Raw genomic sequence first — 17,526 nt, 5'->3', positions numbered from 1 at the left:
AAAAGAGACCGTTTCCCTTTCCTCTCTGTAAGAGCTAATGCGTAAACAAAAACCAGCTTTATATTCTGACAAGCTAAATATTTTTTAAATTTTCTGAATTATGTTGGTTGATAGTGCCAGATGTAGAAGAGAAAATGTGACACTTCCCTTTCTGGGATTTCGGTTAAGATTCTTTGTTTTTCTTTCTTTTCCTTTTGTTCATTACCATCTCATGGTACAAAGATCTAAGGTGATTTAAAAACACAAACCAAAAATAACAATTTATCAAGAAGAATACTAAGAATTTATTTCATCTTAAGGTGTAGCATTTTTCTAAGGTCTGAGATATAGGTAAACACTGTAATCAATGTGTACATTTAATATTTTTCTGAAAATATTAAGTCATTATATATCTTATAATTTGTGCCATTTTAGAATGAAAATCTTAAAGAAATCAGTAAAATCAGACATGTTTCTTAAAACATATATTTGTAAACTATAAATTAAAAATTATTGTTAAATTTTCTTTAGGTTTCCTGGGAACCAGAGTAAAAGAGGTGAGGCAATCATTAGGTAGCTCTCATCAGATAAGGCTTTTAAATTATTTCTGGCCACTGTGACTCTGTACTGGTATACCTCACCCCTGCCCCCAGAGCACTGGCATTGTGTTAGCCCCTGTGCCCAAGGAGCTACTGATGATGGCTGGTATTGACTATAACTACACCTTATACAAAGCCTTCATTGCCACCTTGGGCAACTTTGCCAAGGCCACTTTTGATGTCATTCCAAGACCTATAGTCTCAAGTCTCCTATCAAGTCTCCCTATCAGGAGTTCACTTAACATGTTCAAAAACCCACACCAGAGTCTCTCTGCAGAGGACCCATGTTCTAGTTGTCCATTCATAGTTTTACATGAGAAAAATAAAGTGAATTAAAACTTGTTAAAAAATTAAGTATTTCTTGAAGTAAAGATTATTTAATTATTTGAGAGGGAGCAAGACTGAGAGAGCACAAGCAAGGGGAGTGGCAGAGGGAGAGGGACAAGGAGACTCCCCGTTGAGCAGGGAGCCGCACTTGGAGCTCTATCCCAGGACCCTGGCATCATGACCTGAACAGAAGGCAGACACTTAACTGACAGCCACCCAGGTGCCCCTTGAAGTAAAGATTTTTATTGAAATAACATTATCACAACTAGGCCTTCTATTCCTTCTGCTGTTGAGAAGAGGCAAGTTATTTTCGTTTCCAAGGAGAAATTGGAAGTATGAAGTTAACTCAATCAGTGGGTATTTAATTAACCAAAAAGAGTCATTTAGGGCCTATTCTAGGACAGGGCAAACTCCTTAGGGACTTCTGCCGGGGCTTTTAGTAGAATTGATTCTAAGCTAGAGTAGGTGAGAAATGCTCAAATTGCAACTGGTGGGCATGTCACCAGAATGACCAGTGAACTCTTCAAGGACACGAGAAGTCAACAGTCCAGGGTAGCAACAGGCTGGATAAAAAGAAGGGGCACTGGGTAGACAGTAAGTGTAAGTGTCTGTAGATGGTAAGATGGTAAATAGATAAACATAGCAGAGTGCATACATATCAGGGCAAGAGGTTCTGAACAGAATTGATAAGTGATAGAAGATTATGAGAAGCTGGTGTCTTTAAAGTAGAGAGTTCCACCGTCTTTATTATGCCAGGTCACGGAAAGACAAAGGCTCTCTGGAAAAAGAATGAATTGTGCTTGTCCTTGAAGACAGAATATGTTACTATGGAACATAGAGAAGCGAAGAGAAGCAACATAATTAAGTTACAAAAATAAAGACAACAGAGTCTTTGGATTTGCAGTCAAACCTAATCTCTAGTAGCATTCTGGCTTTCTACAAGATAATGGAGTAGACAGACAAGAAGATTTAATTAAAAAATCAGTTACTAATAATAGAGTATTTTGTTGTATATATTTTTTAGGAATTAATAGCTTACGATTTTTTAGGTTGCAAAAAGTTCATGGTTCTAGTAAAATTATAAGTGAACTCTGACTAAAAGTAAGAATTTCCAGTTGAGTTTATGCATCCAGACTTCCAAGAGTATTCAAAGGAATCAACAAAGCTTCCCTTTATTCTTGGCAGCGTTTTTTTTTTTCCCCTTTTCTTTTTTTTTTTTTCTTCTCTTTTCTTTTCTTTCGTAGTTCGCTTTGATTTGATTTCGTCTGACATTCAGTGCTATTTGAATCACTGAAATTATAGATCCACATCTGTGATAAAAGTTTCTGAGAGACTTAGGAAGTCAAACAGCACTTTATTAACTAAATCACAGATTTTGTATGTAGCTATTGTTTCTTCCTCATTGTATTAACCACAAGACTTTATTCCCTCTAGAACTATAAATCAGAGAATCTTGGGCTATAGATAGGAGCATTAAGAATATCTTGGCTGTCCTGAGCAGTAACTCAGTTCTGTGAAATTATATCCACTGGGATCTATGGGGTGTTTGAGACAGCTTTATTTCTCAAATTTATTATATTCCTTCACAGCTTCTCTTAAAGATTTCATAAACTCACAATGAAAAGTGGTCACTTAAAATCAGACTCCAAACAGAGGGAAGTAATCAGACTTGGCTTTTTCTACGCCCTACATGAATAGCAAAAGCATTAAACTAATGATAAAGGTACCTATTGATTAGGGAGCAACAAACCCCAGGTAGTTCTCTTCTCCTTGAGATGATGCTTTGGGGAATTTTCTGGGTCATTTAATAAGCCAAACTCTCTTTTACAACCTAGCTTAATTTTTATTGAAGGATAATTATTAATTTTGAAGAAATCACAGGACATTTTCAAACTTTATACTATTTGATCTATTTGCCAGTTGTGGAAGAAAAATTTATTTTATTACAGGAACAGTAATTGCTTTTATATTAGAAAAGAGTGATGCAGATTTTTATTCTTTCATGATTTTACTGATGATTTTGTTTTATGCCTTGGGATCAAGATGTCTTCGTCTCTTTGTGTCATGTTATTAATTTTATTAGATTCAAAGACCCTAGAATGAGCTAGATTCAGTAGTTAAAAAAAATACAAGTGTATGGTACAGTGTTTAACAAATCAGTGCATTTGCCTCAAGAAACTATAAATAATGGAAAAATAAACATTTGGTACAGTTGCAAGCTAAAAGATCCAGTTTGAGACCAATGGATATTAATATATTAATACTTAAAGTAACATTTATTTATTTCCAATGTAATTAAACTACAGTTAGATTAGTTTCAGCAGTTCAACATAGTGATTCAACAGTTCTATAAAGTACTCAATGCTCATCAAGACAAGTTAACTTTTTTTTTTAAAGATTTTATTTATTTATTTGACAGACAGAGATCACAAGTAGGCAGAGAGGCAGGCAGAGAGAGAGAGGGAAGCAGGCTCCCTGCTGAGCAGAGAGCCTGATGCGGGGCTCGATCACAGGACCCTGGGATCATGACCTGAGCTGAAGGCAGAGGCTCAACCTACTGAGCCACCCAGGTGCCCGGACAAGTTAACTTTTAATCCCCTTCATCTATTTCACCCTTCCTCCTTACCTGCCTCCTTTATAGTGGAGGAACAAACCACCAGTTTGTTCCATAAGAGTCTGGTTTTTTATTTTTTATTGTCTCTTTTGTTCTTTGCTTATTTATTTATTTCCTGGGTTCCACATATGAGTGCCATACATGGTACTTATCTTTCTCTAAGTGACTTTTCTCATTTAGCATTATAGTTCTAGATCCATCCATGTTATTGCATATGACAAGATTTCACTCTTTTTTTAGGTGGGTGAATAATGTTCCATCGTATATATACACATGTGTGTGTGTGTATAAGTATATATATATACATACATATATATACATACATATATACACACATGTACATATATACATATATACACACATATGTTCCATTATACATATACGTGTGTGTGTGTGTGTGTGTACACACACACATACACACATACACATATTCTTTATCCATTCATCTGTTATTGGTATCATCGAACCCTTGGGTTGCTTTCATAATTGGCTATTGTAAATAATGCTGCAGTAAACATAGGGGTGCGTATATCTTTTTGAATAAGTATTTTCCTATTCTTTGGTTAAATACCCAGTTGTGGAATTACTGGATCATATGATAATTCCAGTTTTAATTTTTTGAGGAACCTCCAATACTGTTTTCCACAATGGATGTACCAGTTTCCGTTCCCAACAGTGGTGCACAAAGTTTCCTTTTTCTCCACATTTTCTCCAATGCTTGTCTCTTGTGTTTTTGATGTTAGCCATTCTGAGAGGTGTGAGGTAATATCTCATGGTAACTTTGATTTACATTTCCTTGATGATGAATGATGTTGAGCTCCTTTTTAAAACTTATTTTTATGTATGCATTTATTTACTTTTTTTTAATTTCCTTTGACTCCTAATAGAACTCTGCAACCAATGCCATTTATTATTTTTTTAATTTTTATTTTTTCTGTGTTCCAAGATTCATTGTTTATGCACCACACCCAAGACTCCATGCAGTATGTGCCCTCCTTAATACCCACCACCAGGCTCACCCATCCTCCCAGTCCTCTCCCTTACAAAACCCTTAGTTTGTTTCTCACAGTACAGTCTCTCATGGTTTGTCTCCCCCTCCCAATTTACCCCTATTCACTTTTCCTTTCCTTCTTCTAATGTCCTCCATGTTATTTCTTATGCTCTGCAAGTAAGTGAAACCATATGATAATTGATTTTTCTCTGCTTGACTTATTTCACTTAGCATAATCTCCTCCAGTCCTGTCCATGTTGATACAAAAGTTGGGTATTCATCCTTTCTGATGGAGGTGTAATATTTCATTGTATATATGAACCATATCTTCTTTACCCATTCGTCGGTTAAAGGGCATCTGAGATCTTTCCACAGTTTGGTGATTGTGGCCATTGGTGCTATGAACATTGGGGTACAGATGGCCCTTCTTTTCGCTATATCTGTATCTTTTGGGTAAATACCCAGTAGTGCAATTGCAGGGTCATAGGGTAGCTCTATTTTTAATTTCTTAAGGGATCTCCACACTGTTTTCCAAAGTGGCTACACCAACCTGCATTCCCACCCACAGTGGAGAGGGTTCCCGTTTCTCCACATCCTTTCCAACACTTGTTTCTTGTCTTGTTAATTTTGGCCATTCTAACTGGTGTAATGTGGTATCTCAATGTGGTTTTGATTTGAATCTCCCTGATGGCTGATGATGATGAACATTTTTTTATGTGTCTGTTAGCCATTTGTATGTCTTCTTTGGAGAAGTGTCTGCTTATGTCTTCTGCCCATTTTTTGACGTGATTATCTGTTTTTTTGAGAGTTGAGTTTGAGGAGTTCTTTATAAATTGAAAAGCATTCCATGCTTATGGATCGGAAGAATAAACATCGTTAAAATATCTATACTGCCCAGAGCAATCTATACTTTCAATGCCATCCTGATCAAAATTCCACTGGCATTTTCCAAAGTGCTGGAACAAACAATCCTAAAATTTGTATAGAACCAAAAAAGACCCTGAATTGCTAAGGAAATGTTGAAAAAGAAAAACAAAACGGTGGGCATCACATTGCCTGATTTTAAGTTTTACTACAAAGCTGTGGTGACCAAGGCAGCAAAAACAGACACATGGACCAGTGGAACAGAGTAGAGAGTTCAGATATGGACCCACAACTCTATGGTCAAATAATCTTTGACAAAGCAGGAAAAAATATTCAGTGGAAAAAAGACAGTCTCTTCAATAAATGGTGCTGGGAAAATTGGACAGCTATGTATAGAATAAAACTCGACCATTCTCTTACACCATACACAAAGTTAAACTTGAAATGGATAAAAGACCTCAACGTGAGGCAGGAATCTATCAAAATCCTAGAGGAGAACATAGGCAGTAACCTCTTGGACATCAGCCACAGCAAATTCTTTCAATACATGTCCCCAAAGGCAAAGGAAACAAGTGAAAATGAACTTTGGGGACTTCATCAAGATCAAAAGCTTCTGCACAGCAAAGGAAACAGTCAACAAAACAAAGAGGCAACCCATGGAATGGGAGAAAATATTCACAAATGACACTACAGACAAAGGGCTGATATCCAAGATCTATTTAGTAATTATGTAGACTCCATGCTAGTGTGGAGCCCAACATGGAGCTTGAACTCATGACCCTAAGATAAAGACCTGGGCCAAAATCAAGAGTTGGGTGCTTAACGGACTGTGCCAACCAGGCATCCTGAGCATTTTTTCATGCATCTGTTGGCTCTCTTTATGTCTTCTTTGGAGAAATGTCTGTTTCTGTCTTCTGCCCCTATTTTTAATTAGATTTTTTGTTGTTCTGATGTTGAGTTGTATAACATTGTTTTAATTTGCATTTCCTAATGATATGGGATATTGAACATTTTTTCATTGTGGTTATTTGTTATCTGTATATCTTCTCTGTAGAAGTGTTCCCCTACTCCCCCCACCACCAGGTCTTTTCACATTTTAAAATCAGTTATGTCTTCTTCTTGTTCAGTTTTAAGGGTTCTTTGTATAAGTTGGATAATAATCCTTAATCAGATATGTCTTTTGCCAATATTTCCTCCCAGTCTGTGGCTTGTCCTCTCATTCTCTTAACAGTGCTTTTTGCAGAGCAGAAGTTTTTTAATGAACTCCAACTTATCAGTTACTTATTTCATGACATTAGTGTTGTATCTAAAAAGATATTGCCATACCCATTGTCCCTTAGATTTTCTCCCCTGTGTTTCTTCTAGGGTTTTTATAGTTCTGAATTTTACATTTAGGTTTGTGTTCTGTTTTGGTTAATTTTTAATGAAAGGTGTAAAGTGTTTAGATACATTATTTTGCATGTGGATATCTGTTTGTTCCAGCTCCATTTGTTGAATAGACCATCTTTTCTCCATTGTATTGCCTATGTTCTTTTGTGGAAGATCAGTTGACTGTATGGGGTTCTTCCTTGGATCTCTCTGTTCTGTTCCATTGATTTTTTTGTCTCTTTTTCTCACAAATTTCATACTATCTTAATTACTATAACTCTCTAAGTAGTCTTAACATCACAGATCATCAGTCCTTTGTGTTCTTTTTCTGTAGTATATGCTACCCCTCCTGGGTCTTTTTACCTCTCCATATGAACTTTAGAGTTCCTCTTTTGGTATCCACAGTAACTTGTTAGGCTTTTGGCCGGGATTTTGTTGACTCTACAAATCAAGTTGGGAAGAAATGGAATCCTGACAGTACTGAGTCTTCCTATCCATAAACATGTACTAACTCTCCATTGATTTAGTTCTTCCTTGGTATCTTTTATCAGAGTTTTGTAGTTTTTATCATTTAGATCATATATAAATATATATACACACACATACAAATTTGTATGTAAGTATTTTGTTTCTTGGGTGCTAATGTAAATTGTATTGTGTGTTTTTTTAAGATTTTATTTATTTGACAGAGATCACAAGTAGGCAGAGAGGCAGGCAGAGAGACAGGGGGAAGCAGGCTCCCTGCTGAGCAGAGAGCCCGATGTGGGGCTCCATTCCAGGACCCTGGGATCATGACCTGAGCCAAAGGCAGAGGCTTTAACCTCTGAGCCACCCAGGCACCCCTGTATTGTGTTTTTAATTGTGAATTTACTTGTTTGTTGCTGTTATATAGAGAAAATGATTCACCTTTTTATATCAATCTTGTATCCTGAAGTTTTGGTATAGTTGCTTATATGTTCCAGGAGTACTTTTGTTGAATTTTTGGATTATCTACATAGACATACCATCATGTCATCTCTGATTTCTTCTTTTTCAATTTCCTTAACTTCAATTTCCTCTTCTTGTCTTATTGTATTAATTAAAATTTCCATATGACATTGAAAAGGAATGGTGAGAGGGGATGTAATTGTCTTGCAAGTGATTTTTTAAATAAAATATTTCTATTTTATTTTATTTTTCTAGCATATCTTTACTAATTCAAAATGGTTGACTAATCATTATTTTTATTATTTTTATTTCATTTTATTTTTTATAAATATATATTTTTATACCCAGGGGAACAGGTCTGTGAATCGACAGGTTTACACACTTCACAACACTCACCATAGCACATACCCACCCCAATGTCCATAACCACACCCCCCATCCCAACCCCCCTCCCCCCATCAACCCTCAGTATGTTTTGTGAGATTAAGAGTCACTTATGGTTTGTCTCCCTCCCAATCCCATCTTGTTTCATTTACTCTTCTCCTACCCACTCAACCCCCCATTTTGCATCTCCTCTCCCTCATATCGGGGAGATCATATGATAGTTGTCTTCCCCGATTGACTTATTTTGCTAAGCATGATACCCTCTAGTTCCATCCACGTCGTCGCAAGTGGCAAGATTTCATTTCTTTTGATGGCTGCATAGTATTCCATCGTGTATATATACCACATCTTCTTTATCCATTCATCTGTTGATGGACATCTAGGTTCTTTACATAGTTTGGCTGTTGTGGACATTGCTGCTATAAACATGCGGGTGCACGTACCCATTCGGATCACTACATTTGTATCTTTAGGGTAAATACCCAGTAGTGCAATTGCTGGGTCGTAGGGTAGCTCTATTTTTAACTTTTTGAGGAACCTCCATGCTATTTTCCAGAGTGGGTGCACCAGCTTGCATTCCCACCAACAGTGTAGGAGGGTTCCCCTTTCTCCGCATCCTCGCCAGCATCTGTCATTTCCTGACTTGTTCATTTTAAGCATTCTGACTGGTGTGAGGTGATATCTCATTGTGGTTTTGATTTGTATTTCCCTGATGCCGAGTGATGTGGAGCACTTTTTCATGTGTCTGTTGGCCATCTGGATGTCTTCTTTGCAGAAATGTCTGTTCATGTCTTCTGCCCATTTCTTGATTTGATTATTTGTTCTTTGGGTGTTGAGTTTGCTAAGTTCTTTATAGATTCTGGACACTAGCCCTTTATCTGATATGTCGTTTGCAAATATCTTCTCCCATTCTGTCAGTTGTCTTTTGGTTTTGTTCACTGTTTCCTTTGCTGTGCAAAAGCTTTTGATCTTGATAAAATCCCAATAGTTCATTTTTGCCCTTGCTTCCCTTGTCTTTGGCAACGTTCCTAGGAAGATGTTGCTGCAGCTGAGGTCGAAGAGGTTGCTGCCTGTGTTCTCCTCAAGGATTTTGATGGATTCCCTTCTCACATTGAGGTCCTTCATCCATTTTGAGTCTATTTTCTTGTGTGGTGTAAGGAAATGATCCAATTTCATTTATCTGCATGTGGCTGTCCAATTTTCCCAACACCATTTATTGAAGAGGCTGTCTTTTTTCCATTGGACATTCTTTCCTGCTTTGTCAAAGATTAGTTGACCATAGAGTTGAGGGTCTATTTCTGGGCTCTCTATTCTGTTCCATTGATCTATGTGTCTGTTTTTGTGCCAGTACCATGCTGTCTTGATGATGACAGCTTTGTAATAGAGCTTGAAGTCCGGAATTGTGATGCCACCAACTTTGGCTTTCTTTTTCAATATTCCTTTGGCTATTCGAGGTCTTTTCTGGTTCCATATAAATTTTAGGATTGTTTGTTCCATTTCTTTGAAAAAAATGGATGGTACTTTGATAGGAATTGCATTAAATGTGTAGATTGCTTTAGGTAGCATAGACATTTTCATAATATTTATTCTTCCAATCCAGGAGCATGGAACATTTTTCCATTTCTTTGTGTCTTCCTCAATTTCTTTCATGAGTAGTTAATAGTTTTCTGGGTATAGATTCTTAGCCTCTTTGGTTAGGTTTATTCCTAGGTATCTTATAGTTTTGGGTGCAATTGTAAATGGGATTGACTCCTTAATTTCTCTTTCTTCTGTCTTGTTGTTGGTGTAGAGAAATGCAACTGATTTCTGTGCACTGGTTTTATATCCTGACACTTTACTGAATTCCTGTACATGTTCTAGCAGTTTTGGAGTGGAGTCATGGGTTTTCCACATATAGTATCGTATCATCTGCGAAGAGTGATAGTTTGACTTCTTCTTTGCCTATTTGGATGCTTTTAATTTCCTTTTGTTGTCTGATTGCTGAGGCTAGGACTTCTAGTACTATATTGAATAGCAGTGGTGATAATGGACATCCCTGCCATGTTCCTGACCTTAGCGGAAAAGCTTTCAGGTTTTCTCTATTGAGAATGATATTTGAGGTGGGTTTTTCATAGATGGCTTTGATAATATTGAGGTATGTGCCCTCTATCCCTACACTTTGAAGAGTTTTGATCAGGACGGGATGCTGTACTTTGTCAAATGCTCTTTCAGCATCTACTGAGAGTATCATATGGTTTTTGTTCTTTCTTTTATTAATGTGTTGTATCACATTGATTGATTTGCAGATGTTGAACCAAACTTGCAGCCCTGGAATAAATCCCACTTGGCCGTGGCGAATAATCCTTTTAATGTACTGTTCAATCCTATTAGCTAGTATTTTGGTGAGAATTTACGCATCTGTGTTCATCAAGGATATTGGTCTGTAGTTCTCTTTTTGGATGGGATCCTTGTCTGGTTTTGGGATCAAGGTGATGCTGGCCTCATAAAAGGAGTTTGGAAGTTTTCCTTCCATTTCTATTTTTTGGAACAGTTTCAGGAGAATAGGAATTAGTTCTTCTTTAACTGTTTGGTAGAATTCCCCCAGGAAGCCGTCTGGCCCTGGGCTTTTGTTTGTTTGGAGATTTTTGATGACTGTTTCAATCTCCTTACTGGTTATGGGTCTGTTCAGGCTTTCCATTTCTTCCTGGTTCAGTTGTGGTAGTTTATATGTCTCTAGGAATGCATCCATTTCTTCCAAATTGTCAAATTTGTTGGCGTAGAGTTGCTCATAGTATGTTTTTATAATTGTCTGTATTTCTTTGGTGTTAGTTGTGGTCTCTCCTCTTTCATTCATGATTTTATTTATTTGGGTCCTTTCTCTTTTCTTTTTGATAAGTCTGGCCAGGGGTTTATCAATCTTATTAATTCTTTCAAAGAACCAGCTCCTAGTTTCGTTAATTTGTTCTATTGTTTTTTTTTTGGTTTGTATTTCATTGATTTCTGCTCTGATCTTTATGATTTCTCTTCTCCTGCTGGGTTTAGGGTTTCTTTCCTGTTCTTTCTCCAGCTCCTTTAGGCGTAGGGTTAGGTTGTGTACCTGAGACCTTTCTTGTTTCTTGAGAAAGGCTTGTACCGCTATATATTTTCCTCTCAGGACTGCCTTTGTTGTGTCCCACAGATTTTGAACTGTTGTGTTTTCATTATCATTTGTTTCCATGAATTTTTTCAATTCTCCTTTAATTTCCTGGTTGACCCATTCATTCTTTAGAAGGATGCTGTTTAGTCTCCATGTATTTGGTTTCTTTCCAAATTTCCTCTTGTGATTGAGTTCTAGCTTCACAGCATTGTGGTCTGAAAATATGCAGGGAATGATCCCAATCTTTTGATACCGGTTGAGACCTGATTTAGGACCGAGGATGTGATCTATTCTGGAGAATGTTCCATGTGCACTAGAGAAGAATGTGTATTCTGTTGCTTTGGGATGGAATGTTCTGAATATATCTGTGATGTCCATCTGGTCCAGCGTGTCATTTAAGGCCTTTATTTCCTTGTTGATCTTTTGCTTGGATGATCTGTCCATTTCAGTGAGGGGAATGTTAAAGTCCCCTACGATTATTGTATTATTGTTGATGTGTTTCTTTGATTTTGTTATTAATTGGTTTATATAGTTGTCTGCTCCCACATTAGGGGCATAGATATTTAAAATTATTAGATCTTCTTGTTGGACAGATCCTTTGAGTATGATATAGTGTCCTTCCTCATCTCTTATTATAGTCTTTGGCTTAAAATCTAATAGATCTGATTAAGGATTGCTACCCCTGCTTTCTTCTGATGTCCTTTAGCATGGCAAATTGTTTTCCACCCCCTCACTTTAAATCTGGAGGTGTCTTCTGGTTTAAAATGAGTTTCTTGTAGGCAACATATAGATGGGTTTTGTTTTTTTATCCATTCTGATACCCTGTGTCTTTTGATTGGGGCATTTAGCCCATTAACATTCAGGGTAACTATTGAGAGATATGAATTTAGTGCCATTGTATTGCCTGTAAGGTGACTGTTATTGTATATTGTTTCTGTTCCTTTCTGATCTACTACTTTTAGGGTCTCTCTTTGCTTAGAGGACCCCTTTCAATATTTCCTGTAGAGCTGGTTTGGTGTTTGCAAATTCTTTCAGTTTTTGTTTGTCCTGGAAGCTTTTAATCTCTCCTTCTATTTTCAATGATAGCGTAGCTGGATATAGTATTCTTGGCTGCATGTTTTTCTCGTTTAGTGCTCTGAATATATCATGCCAGCTCTTTCTGGCCTGCCAGGTCTCTGTGGATAAGTCTGCTGCCAATCTCATATTTTTACCATTGTATGTTACAGACTTCTTCTCCCGGGCTGCTTTCAGGATTTTCTCTTTGTCGCTAAGACTTGTAAATTTTACTATTAGGTGACGGGGTGTGGACCTATTCTTATTGATTTTGAGGGGGGTTCTCTGAACCTCCTGGATTTTGATGCTTGTTCCCTTTACCATATTGGGGAAATTCTCTCCAATACTTCTCTCCAATATACCTTCTGCTCCCCTCTCTCTTTCTTCTTCTTCTGGAATCCCAATTATTCTAATGTTGTTTTGTCTTAAGGTGTCACTTATCTCTCGAATTCTCCCCTCATGGTCCAGTAGCTGTTTGTCCCTCTTTTGCTCAGCTTCTTTATTCTCTGTCATTTGGTCTTCTATAACACTAATTCTTTCTTCTGCCTCATTTATCCTAGCAGTGAGAGCCCCCATTTTTGATTGCACCTCATTAATAGACTTTTTAATTTCAACTTGGTTAGATTTTAGTTATTTATTTCTCCAGAAAGGGCTTTTATATCTCCCGAGAGGGTTTCTCTAATATCTTCCATGCCTTTTTTGAACCCGGCTAGAACCTTGAGAATCGTCATTCTGAACTCTAGATCTGACATATTAACAATGTCTGTATTGATTAGGTCCCTAGCCTTTGGTACTGCCTCTTGTTCTTTTTTTTGAGGTGAATTTTTCCGCCTTGTCATTTTTTCCAGATGAGAGTATATAAAGGAGCAAGTAAAATACTAAAAGGGTGGCAACAACCCCAGGAAAATATGCTTTAACCAAATCAGAAGAGATCCCACATCGTGAAGGGGGAGAAAGGGGATAAAAAGAGGTTCAGAAAGAAAAAAAAAAAGAATTAAAAAAGAAAACAAATAAAGAAAAAATATATATATATTAGATGAACTAGTTAAAAAACATTAGAAGAGAAAAGGGTAAAAGTTAAAAAAAATGTGGCAGAAGAAGAGAAAAAAAAAATTGAAAAAGAAAAAAAAATTAAATTAACTGCAGGGCTAAAGAATCACGGGGAAAAAGCCATGAGTTCCGTGCTTTGCTTTCTCCTCCTCTGGAATTCCGCTGTTCTCTTTGGTATTGAAACTGCACTCCTTGGTAGGTGAACTTGGTCCTGGCTGGATTTCTTGTTGATCTTCTGGGGGAGGGGCCTGTTGTAGTGATTCTCAAGTGTCTTTGCCCCCGGCGGAGTTGCACCGCCCTTACCAGGGGCCGGGCTGAGTAATCCGCTCGTGTTTGCTTTCGGGAGCTTTTGTTCCCTGAGCGCTTTCCGTAGAGTTCCACAGGACGGGAATGAAGATGGCGGCCTCCTAGTCTCTGGCCCGGAGGAGCTGAGGGCCCGGGGCCCCACTCCTCAGTGCGCCCTCAGGGAACAGCGCCCAATTACTCCCGTCACCCTGGCTTCCAGCTGTGCTCCGAGCTGACCGAGCCTGCGACCGGTTCAAGGTAACCCCAAGCTGAGAGCTCACTCCTCGGCTCTGTATCTGTAGCCGGCTTCCCTCTTCTAATACCTGTAAGCTCTGCGACACTCAGACACCCCCGATCCTTCTGTGACCCTTTGGGACCTGAGGCCACGCTGACCCCGCATGGGCTTCACCTGGTTAAGCCTCTGGAGCGATGTCCCTCAGCGGATCAGACTTTTAAAAGTCCTGATTTTGCGCTTTGTTGCTCTGCCACTTGCCGGGAGCCGGCCCCTCCCTCTGCGGTCTGTCTTCCCGCCGCTTTGGATTCACTTCTCCGCCAGTCCTACCTTTCAGAAAGTGGTTGATTTTCTGTTTCTAGAATTGCTGTTCTTCTTCTCTTCGATCTCCCTTTGGATTTGTAGGTGTTTGCAATCTTTAGATAAGCTATTTAGCTGATCTCCTGCTACCTGAAGTAGTCTCAGCCTGCTACTTCTCCGCCATCTTGACTCCTCCCCACCATTTTATTTTTTAAAGTGGTCTTACATTGGTTAGTTTTCAAATGTTGAACCTAAAATATACCTGAATATGAGTAAGTATGTATGTGTAATATGCATCATAGGATCCAATTATATATATATATTTATATGTTTAATATATACAATATACATAATAAAATTTCATATGTATATAACCAGAATCTCCCCAAACAATACAACACAGAGCATATTTAAGGGGTGATACTTTAGAAGGACATTATACTTAGATTTAATTAATTTGCTGTTCTGAGTTTTAAGTTTCAAATTTAGATATTTATACCTTTGTATTTTAATAGAAATTGAATCTCACAAAGTCAATCTTAACATAAACCAAGTCTTAGTCCTTAGTTTAGCAAATATGCCATTCAGTCCTAAATGAGATTACATGAATATTGAAAGGTTTGTACACATGAGTTTATATTTCCATTACTCAAAGACTAAGGAATCAGGTGGCTAGAAATGTAAAGGTTTAAATTTGGGGGTTTGAGTGTAGAAGAACATGAATTGGCAACCTAGTAGCATTGAATATGATATTCCTCAACTGGAAAACAAAAAAAAAAAATGGGAATTTTTATTGCTTCAATTCTCTAGAAAGTTTTAAATGATAAATAACACCAATCCTATTGGTTGATACTAGAAAACAATATACATTATTTATTTTTAGAAAGCTGAGTTAGAGTCCTGTCACTTTTTTCATTGAACTGATGTCTAATTTACAGAAATCTGTGGTGTTTACTTTTCTATTTGATAACCTGCTGTGTTGAAAACTTTAAAATATGTGCTATGCATACCAATGATAATCTACTTCATTAAGATTTTATTGTGCTTTTCAGTAACCTGGAAATACTCTTTTGGGAAAACACTTAGGAAGACTCACTACTCTTCCTACTTCATTAATTATATAGTAGGAATTAGAAATGGGATATAATAGATTTTAGCTGTATAAAGTAGAATTTGAGTTACTTACAAACATGGTTTTACTGGTTTACAAACAGAACAAAATTACTAATCCTAGAGGAACAGTAAAATCCCATCCTCACTAATGGTGACATTAGGCCCTGTGTTTTATCCACTCTATGTGGCTGTCAGCAGGTGTTTCAGATGTTTGTTTGTTTGGACTTAGAATATACACAACCCCTAATCATCCTAATGTTGACAGAGCCTCCACTAATTTTAGACTGTTGGTGCAATTGGTGTAATTGTAATAAAACTTGGACTGAATAGCCAAGGACGATGAAGGGTCTTTTTCATTAACCATATATTCATGGAGTGTTCACTGCTTTGGCATATATTACAAAAGTAACTTTTTTTCCCAAATGTGAGGTGACCTAGATCTCCATACTTCGTTTAAATTGCAAAACGGGACTTATATACAGAACGATAGATTATTGTAAAAGGTGGAAGAAATTGTATACATATTGTCAAATATATATCAGTGAAAATTGAATCAAATTGCTTTCTTACCAGCAGAGTATGGAAGTGCCAATGTCTCAAAAATTTGCATACTGCTTGACACAAATTTCACTTCTAGTAATTTACCCTTGAGAAATGAGCATAGATGCATTCTGTTTTAGGATGTTCTTTGCTGTTTTATATAGAAGTTTAAAAAATGAATTAGCCTAACAGTCCAAGTGTATGGCATTATTGAAAAAAATTTAGAGATATGCATAAAATCTAATATTATATAGCAAATACAAATAATATTTCCAAAGGTGTTTTCCTGTATTTAATTTTGACATAGAAGGTACTCAATCACTACTGTTCGAATTAATATAAAGTAGATATATTTCCCCTTTGTGTTTTCATTGTTTCTTTCCCCAAACCATACTCAATACTATTTGAGTAAATTCAGGATTGTTATCGTATAGAAGCTCTAGAAAAGGAAAAAAATAGGCGTGATTTTTGTGTGACGGTTATAATTTAAAGCCAAACAGTATGATGGTGTAATTTCCTTACTGCAGATTGTTGGCAGACACAGGTCTAGAGCCCATTTGTATCTTTGTAAATTTAGCAAAATAATACCTCTTTTCAGCTCCAAAATTAAGGAGAAAAGGATCTAGCAAAATGATGTGCCACCAAAATTAGAGGCTATCCATATGGTGTAATTCCTCTTGGCCCTGAGCTGATGAAAAAGATTTTTGCATTCTCGGTAATTTGTTTAGTATTCCTGAGCACCCCGTTTTTCTTTCCCAATTGAGGGGGAGAAGATAAGTCCTATTTTGCATATCTTTATTAATCAAGCAAAACTGGGGAACAGATGTGGGATTCTTTAGCTGTTATAGGAACAGACAGAAGGAGAGCCATAATTTTTAGGCTTGTCTCTTTAAATGATGCCCATGAGACATAGCATCAGAGACAGAGCCATCGAGATGCAAAATCCAAATGGTAACAGCATACTTTAAAGGAAAAGTAAGCAAGTTGTTGTTCTTTGCTGATGTGCATTCATTATGTAATAATGGACATACATATTGTTGTTGGTTGTTGACTGGAAGCTAAAGGACTTATACTCACAAGTTCTTCAGGTTTTCAAATGGAAGGTGTAGTAGAGAGATACTTTAAAGATAGCCATCCCATTGGATATTTTTTAAAAACTAGCATTATTCACATAGGGACCTAGAGTTTGGAGGGTCAAGGCTAACTGGCTCTCGAACACATTTTAAGTACATGTTACATTGATTCTTCAGTTATCAAACTTTGCTTTGTTTTTCAATAATAGCTCTAAACCAGTTTCCTAATAAGAACAATCATAGTTAATATAGCAACCTCAGTCTTCATACTTAAACTTTCAAAGATCGAACTGTTTAATTTTATGGAAGTACCTTGAAAAATACTTATTAATTCCAATAAATATATTTAGGATAATAAAACTGTAATAAGAAATACTTAAGTATGTTTATTGCTGAATGCAGCATATATTTTATATACTATAGAGGACAAAAAATCAATATGTTTCATTCAAGGTTTCTACTTTTATGGAATTTGGAATATTTTTAAACAAAATTAATAACCTCCTTTTTATTAAATATAAGTCTCTGCCCCTAGTAGTTAAGTATATCACATCCAGATCTTAAACCAACATATAATGAGCACTCATAAATTAACAGTATTTTAAGTGATACTTTCTTTGGAATAAGTATTAAAGCTTTTAATGATCTATTATGTGTGTTTTTGTCATTTCAAAGTCAAGCCTGGTCCAAAATATTTCTATCAGCAAACATT

The sequence above is a fragment of the Lontra canadensis genome, unplaced genomic scaffold (assembly GCF_010015895.1).
Source record: "Lontra canadensis isolate GAN:19392208 unplaced genomic scaffold, GSC_riverotter_1.0 scaffold8, whole genome shotgun sequence".
In the NCBI taxonomy this organism is placed as follows: domain Eukaryota; kingdom Metazoa; phylum Chordata; class Mammalia; order Carnivora; family Mustelidae; genus Lontra; species Lontra canadensis.
This window is presented reverse-complemented; position numbering follows the sequence as displayed.